Source organism: Myotis daubentonii, chromosome 9 (assembly GCF_963259705.1).
Source record: "Myotis daubentonii chromosome 9, mMyoDau2.1, whole genome shotgun sequence".
NCBI lineage: Eukaryota > Metazoa > Chordata > Mammalia > Chiroptera > Vespertilionidae > Myotis > Myotis daubentonii.
In genome coordinates, this window is record NC_081848.1 from 27,286,255 (window position 1) to 27,293,575 (window position 7,321).

The 7,321-nt window shown below is 41.2% G+C and overlaps 1 pseudogene; it reads left to right on the top strand.

Moving 5' to 3' along the window:
* The first annotated feature begins 216 nt into the window (after positions 1-216).
* LOC132241749 (E3 SUMO-protein ligase PIAS2-like) lies at positions 217-5,559 on the top strand (annotated as a pseudogene).
* The last annotated feature ends 1,762 nt before the right edge of the window (positions 5,560-7,321 follow it).

The following is a 7,321-nucleotide window of genomic DNA, read 5'->3' on the forward strand; positions in this document are numbered from 1 at the left end:
TCTTCTCATTAGAACTTGCAGCACAATTCTTGTAAAAATTTTATTGTAATATGTGCTTTTGTTAAACATAAGCAGACTTAAGTCTATTAATATAATTTTCTTTTAAAAATATACTTAAGCCCAGTGCAGAATGTTGCTGAAGGCAGCAGTGGGGGCCCTGGTGGCAGCTGCTTGGAGGGGTGCTGTGGCAACAGCTGCACCCACGGGTGGTATAAAATGGTGGATTCTGAGGAGCTGAGGAATATGGTTTCTTTTAGTTTTAGGTTTCTGAGCTACAGTGAATGGCCACTGTTGCTAGCTTTGCTGGGCGGAATAAAAGTGGACGTAAGCATGGCCTGATAGGGTGTTGCATTTATTGAAGAGCAGCTGTAGCCTTGCGCTTCAAATTAAAAGTTGAGGATTGTGGCTTCTTGCACTGAGAGAGGATCTGTCCAGGAGCCACCCTGCTCCAGAGAGGGGGAAAGATGGAGAGAAATATCAAAGTGAGAGAAACACATCTGATTGGTTGCCAACTGCAAGCGCCCTGACTAGGACCTGAGCTGGGGAGGAGCCTGAAACTGAGGATTTTCTTTCTTTCTTTTTAAAATTTATTAAGTTATTACATATGTGTCCTTATCCCCACGTCACCTCCTATCCCCCCACTCATGCCCCCTGTTGTCTGTGTCCATTGGTTAGGCTTATATGCATGCATATAAGTCCTTTGGTTGATCTCTCCTCCTTACCCCCACCCTCCCCTATCTTCCCTCTAAGGTTTGAAGGTCTGATTGATGCTTCTGTCTCTATTTTCACAAAGAGTTGAGACTCAGCTGGTGGTCAGAGAAGTGAGACTTCTGTACAATCTGGAGGTAACGACTGACCAAGGAAGCTGCATGTCCTCTGAGCTTCCAAATCTGGAGGAGCGGTTGTCCAGCTGAGCTGTGACTGGCTGCAGGCTGGGGGAAGGACTTCTCTTGGCAGCTGGAATGAAAAGGTCAGGGGACGCACAGGACTCACAGGCCACCAGCAAAGTGAGGACTGACATTTCCGGTGCATCCACTTCTCACTGCAGAGCCCAGCTTCCCAAAGAAACCCACCTCAGTCCCGTCCTTCTTTCAGGGCCCGATGGCGTTTGATGCAGCTCTGGCAGGACTCCCGGCAGAAATCAAGTGTCCCATCTGCCTGGATGACCCGAAAGACCCTGTCACCATCGAATGTGGGCACAACTTCTGTCGCTCCTGCATCCAGCAGCCCTGGGCTGATCTGCAGGACCGGTTCCCTCGCCCTGTGTGCCGTCATTCATGCCAAGAGAGGGACTTGAGGAGCAACACCCAGCTGGAAAAGATGGTTGACACAGCCAAGGTCCCTCCAGTCCACCAGGGACAAGAAGCAGCAGCAGGGAGAGACACGCTTATGTGAGAAGCACAACAGGGCCCTGACCCTCTTCTGTGAGGGGTTCCTAGAGCTGTTGTTGTTATAGAAAAACCGGACAAGAACCAGACAGCGCTCCGAGAGTTTGGAGTTACACTTTATTCACCGTGGCGGGCTTAGGGAAATGAATCCAAAATCTAAGCAAAACTACAAGCAGAACTTCCCTTTTTATAGAAGAGCCAGCTCTATGTGTGCTTGCTGGCGGCAGCCTTGAAAACTATACAGTTCTATCCAATTAAAAAATGCACCTGGCATGGCATTGGGTGTATCTAGTCTCTGGCCTACAAGGTCAGACAGCTAAGTTTATCTCCCCCACTATTCAAGCAGGCTAGAAAGCAAAGTTACTTTTTCAGAATAAGAGGCCGTCCAAAGAATAGCAGAGAATTCCAAACAGTAGTTTTATAGAATAGGGGTTTTCCGTCACATTGTGTCCCCTGTGCACTCAGCCTCCTGACCACCAGGGCCACCAGGTGAGGTCCCTGGCGGAGGCTGCCTCTCATCACAGGCAAAAGCTCAGAGGTCACGTTGAGGTCCTGAAGAAGCGGTTGGCAGATGCTCGGAAATCACTAAGCATTCAAAACAAAAAGTCCTTAGAACTGAGAAAGCAGGTGGAAACCAAAAAGCTGGAATTACTCTCTGAATCTGAGCTCCTGAGGCAGTTTTTAGAACGTGAGTGAGAAGCAGTTTTTTCAAGATTCGCTGATGAAGAAAAGGAGATTGAAAAGAAACTCAGGGCTAATATAACCTAGGTTTCAGAGTACGATTCCACAGTCAAAGGCCTGCTAAGCCAGATAGCAGACTGCAGGGTGCTGACGGATGCGGAATTGCTGTTACAAGTCAAAAGTTTCGACAAGAACTCTCAGGTGCCACCCCCCATCAATGTTTTCAGACCAGTTATGGGAGGAAGGCTTCAGTTTTCCTTTCCAGTATTCTGCTTTGCAGAGAATTACAAAGACATTTAGAGTAGATATCATTCTAGAGTCCCAGCCGTGGGCAAACTACGGCCTGCAGGCCGGATCCGGCCCATTTGAAATGAATAAAACTAAAAAAAAAAAAAAAAGACCGTACCCTTTTATGTAATGATGTTTACTTTGAATTTATATTAGTTCACACAAACACTCCATCCATGCTTTTGTTCCGGCCCTCCTGTCCAGTTTAAGAACCCATTGTGGCCCTCGAGTCAAAAAGTTTGCCCACCCCTGTTCTAGACCCTGAAACGGCACACCCTAACCTGACTGTCTCTGAGGATAAAAAAATGTGTGCAATATACAAAGAGAAGGCAAGACGTTCTTGATTCTCCAAAAAGATTTATAGTCAGCACAGTTGTCCTGGGGTTTCCATACTTTCATTCCGGCAGGCAGTTCTGGGAGGTAGAAGTGGGAGACAAAACCACATGGGAGATCGGAGTTTGCAAAGATTCTCTGTCCACCAGATTGAGGAGGAGCCTGTCGGCCGCTCAGGGAAGCTGACAGATTAGGCGGCACGGGAATGACTCTGATGCCCCTGGAGCTGTTCCCTTCCCTCTCTTGTCTGAATTGAAGCCCAGAGACATCGGTGTTTTCCTGGACTATGAGATGGGGGAGATCTCATTTTATAACATGGCTGACAAATTGCACATCTTGACTTTCGATGACACTTTTAACGGACCCCTTAGGCCTTATTTCTACATAGGGCATGACTCAGAACCTCTTAGGATCTCTATAGGAACGGACTGAATGAAAACTTTCTAAGAGACTGAACCAGTTTAATAATTTTTTTTTAAAATGGAAGGTGTGTGTGAATTAATGCAATAGTGGGTATTATATTAATATGAGAGTAAATCTAATCTCCCTTCACTGAGAGGTGAAAGGAAGAAATGTTTGGTAAGCAAAGGTGGTCCTGTTAAACACTTGAGTCAGGAAGAGAGTTTCATTTTGTTTCAACAACAGGGGACAAGATTTGAGGATTGTCCAGGTCCTACCGCACTCTTGGTTCAAGCTCCACCCAGTGCTTGGGATCTTCTGTAGCTGTTTACTTCACTTCTTTACTCTTGAATTGGCCTGGGGTTCCTAAATCCCCCTTCCCCTCCAGGGCATCCTCTGACCTGGACTCCTGTGGTACCTTTGGGCTCCCTGCCTTATTTCACTGAGCCCAGAGGGCAGAACTCCTAGTCCTCTGTAAGCTACAAACCAGGGTCTGTCTTAGTAGCTTTTGTACAGATGGTGCTAGCACAGTATTTGCCTCCTGAATAGCATGCTTAACATTTAAATTGCTTTTGTGGTTTTTCTGTTTTGCTAGTTCTGGTGCTTAGTTTCATTTCCTTTTATTGTTTGCAGTGTTCATTATTGTGTTTAAAGTTCCTAGCTGACACGTTGGAACCTGAGCATCCTAACGTTAACTACAACTTTTTCTCTGTAAACCAAAGTTCATCCCATAAACCTTAGAAATGGACTAGATCCAAATGGAATTTAAAAATAAATAAGAATTAATCCATCTAAAAAATTAAAAAATAAAACTTGAGAATTGCATCATAGACACCTGTACCCACGAACTCTTGAAGGACCTTTTGATTTATCCACATTCAGATCTTCAGTTTTCATTTTGGATGGTAGCTCATCACCTGTAGAAACTGACCTGGCTGTGGCTGGAATCCACATGTTGCCTTCCACTTCTGTGACATCTCTCACTCACCGTCCTTCCCTGTTGGTTCTGTGTTGCTTTAAGATACTAAGCCCATGCTTGAGATGCAGCAGCCATGTCAAGCAATCCCTCCTGCCCATCCTGATGTGCAGTTAAAAAACTTGCCCTTTTATGATGTCCTTCATGTTCTCATCGAGCCCACGAGTTTAGCTCAAGGAAGTATTGAACGGTCTCAAGAGGAGTTGTTTATTCTTACTCTGACCCCTCAACAGGTTATAGAAATATGCATATCCAGAGTTCGTTTGCCAGATGGTGGGAAGGATTATAGAGCCCAAGTTCAGCTGAGACTTTGCTTGGCAGAGACAAGTTGCCTTCAAGAAGATGACTATCTCGAGAATTTATCTATAAAAGTAAATGGGAAGCTTGTTCCTTCATCTAAGTACGCACCACCACCACCACCTCCTAATGCAACGATTAAACAGAGGTGCCCTGGACACACTGTGAATATTACATCTTTAGTTAGGTTATCTTCAGCTGTGCCAAACCAGATTTCCATCTTTTGGTCATCAAACATTGGAAAGAATTACTCCATGTCTGCATATCTTGTCCGACAGCTCACATCAGCCATGTTATTACAGAGGTTAAAAATTAAAGCTATTAGAGACCCTGATCAGTCTAGGGCACGAATTAAAGAAATATTTGCTGCAGATCTTGAAAGTGAAATTGTTATAACTGACCTTGTGGTATCCTTGATGTGCCCGTTAGGGAAAATGAGGTTGACAAACCCATGCCGAGCAGAGACTTGTATACATCTACAGTGTTTTGATGCTGCCTCATATCTGCAAATGAATGAGAAGAATCCCACCTGGGTATGTCCTGTGTGTAAAAAAGAAGCTGCCTATGAAAATTTAATTTTAGATGGGCTTTTAATGGAAATTCTCAATGACTGTTCCGATGTAGATATGATCAAATTCCAAAAAGATGGCTGTTGGTATCCACTGAGACCAAAGAAAGAAGCTAAGGAAGGATCCAGCCAACAGGGTACAGAAATAGAAAGTTCACGTGTCCTCGGACTCACTAAGAATTGTTCATTGATTTTAGACAACACTATTCATACAAGAGTGATAGTGGCCCCCAGTAAGCATAGTTCAGAGATTCCAGCCAGTCAGGCAAGGAAGAAGAAATTGGATGTGACTGACCTACCAACAGAAAGGTCCTCTGATGAAGAAGGAGGCCCCCCTGCTAAAAGGTGAATCTTTATGTCAGTAACACAAAGCAGCCCGACCAAAGAAAAGGGTTCTCGTGTATCAGCCACCTTCTGTAAGGTTGCCCCGTGCAACTTCAGTTGATCCTGCTGCTATTCCACCTTCATTGACAGACTACTCGGTACCATTCCATCACACGCCGATCTCAAGCATGTCATCAGATTTTCCAGGGGAACTAAGAAGTGATATTAATAATGAACTGCAGCTTGGAACATTTTCTGGTACGTGCAACAGTGAATTCAAAATTTATGGAATGGAAACAGCTTGATTATTTCAAAAATATGACTGCCTTTCTATTACTAGTGATGTGTTGTCAGGTGCAAATGGTGCTCAAAAGTTGTCATGAAAATTTGAAAATGTTAAACATTTACATATTTAATCATGTAGCAATCATGTTTTGTTAAAGTTCATGGCTCCAGTAAGGAAAATATGTTATTAATAAGACATGTAGAGTCAGTTTCATATAAAGACACATTTAAAATCTAAACGCAAGAATTTTAACTGTTAATAGAACAAACATTTAGAATATACCATAAGAATTTTTAACACAGTCTACTTTTTAGTTAAAAATAATTGACCACATTTTCAACCATGAAATACTTAGGAGGGCATAAATATATATCCATATAACCTACTGTTTCAATTTGAAATTATGGTGAAATAAACAGCATTTTGCTAAACTTATAAAACAAGTAACATTGATCAGTATTTATGAAACTTCAACTACTTTGTATGAGTTTAAATAGTCTACTTAAAATGTAAAAGGCAAGAATTTGATAATGAAGGTATTGAAAGGAATAACATCTGACATGCTATATCAAAGTTTAGAGATAATTATTTGAGGAAAAAATTGTTTCAGTGAGGAATATTTATACTAGAACATTATTGGATTTCGTATAGATGGCATTTGTGTAATGTTGGGGAGACAGAGTAGAGAACTTCAACCAAAAGTTTAGAAAACTGTCTAGGTATTTTATTATGCACTACATAATTCGCCATACATTGATCCCTGGATGAGGTGTCAAAAGATACAGATCAAGTTAATCAGATCTAGTTAATCTCTTAAATCAACATGAAATAATAAAGAATTGCAGTACTAGTGCATCTAAAGAGCTGAGAATTGAAACGATGAAAACAGGAAGAGTGTTTGCACCTCAGTGGGCAGCCTTCAGTTCGGGAGCTGTAAAAAAAAAAAACACAGTTCAAAAATTACATCAAGCCGGTGTTTATTTAAATTGAAGTTATAAAATGGGAATAGTTAAACATTTAGAAAATGAGCACTTTTGAGTGATTTGGCTTCAATACAAATATTCCAACAGTGCAATACTTTCTTAGCTTTAGGAAAGTGTCTGTTATTCAAGTATTCAAGTGGACTGAGTGATTCAAAAAACATTAAAAGTAATTACTTGAACATGTGAAATTAACAAACTATAAAAGCAGCAGGTATTACAAAAAGAAAAATGTCATACAATTTGAAGCAAAATAAAATTAAGCTAATTAATTAAATGGCATGCCAATAAAGTATTTTTGTGACTGAGTCAATAATGGAGATGGTGGATATATAAAACTCGCAGGAGGTATTATAAGGGTTAGACAAATTTTAAGTGTTCAACAGGAGCAGAGAAAGGATTTACTGAACAAGGTCATTAATGTGAAAAACTCTGCCTATGGAGATAGGTCACCTGTTGATGACCAATTTAATGAGGAAGTTGGAAAAGTTTGTTCTGATCCCCTTTGTCCATTGTTGGCTCAAACCCTACTGTATCATATAGCTCATGACAGATGTACAAAATGAAAACAGTCATATCAGCAGGTTTGTTTTTACATGATTTATAAATGGAATGATTTCTTTAAAATGATTGGTGCTATAGCTTTTATCACTTGATAAGCATTTTAAGCATAGCTTCTTTAGAGATTATAAGGGACTAAATATACTTTAAATTTTGAATTGTAAATTATTCATTCTGGTTATTAAGATATTTTAAATATTCCCACTAATATTCTCTATATTCCCTATTTTGAGTAGCAGT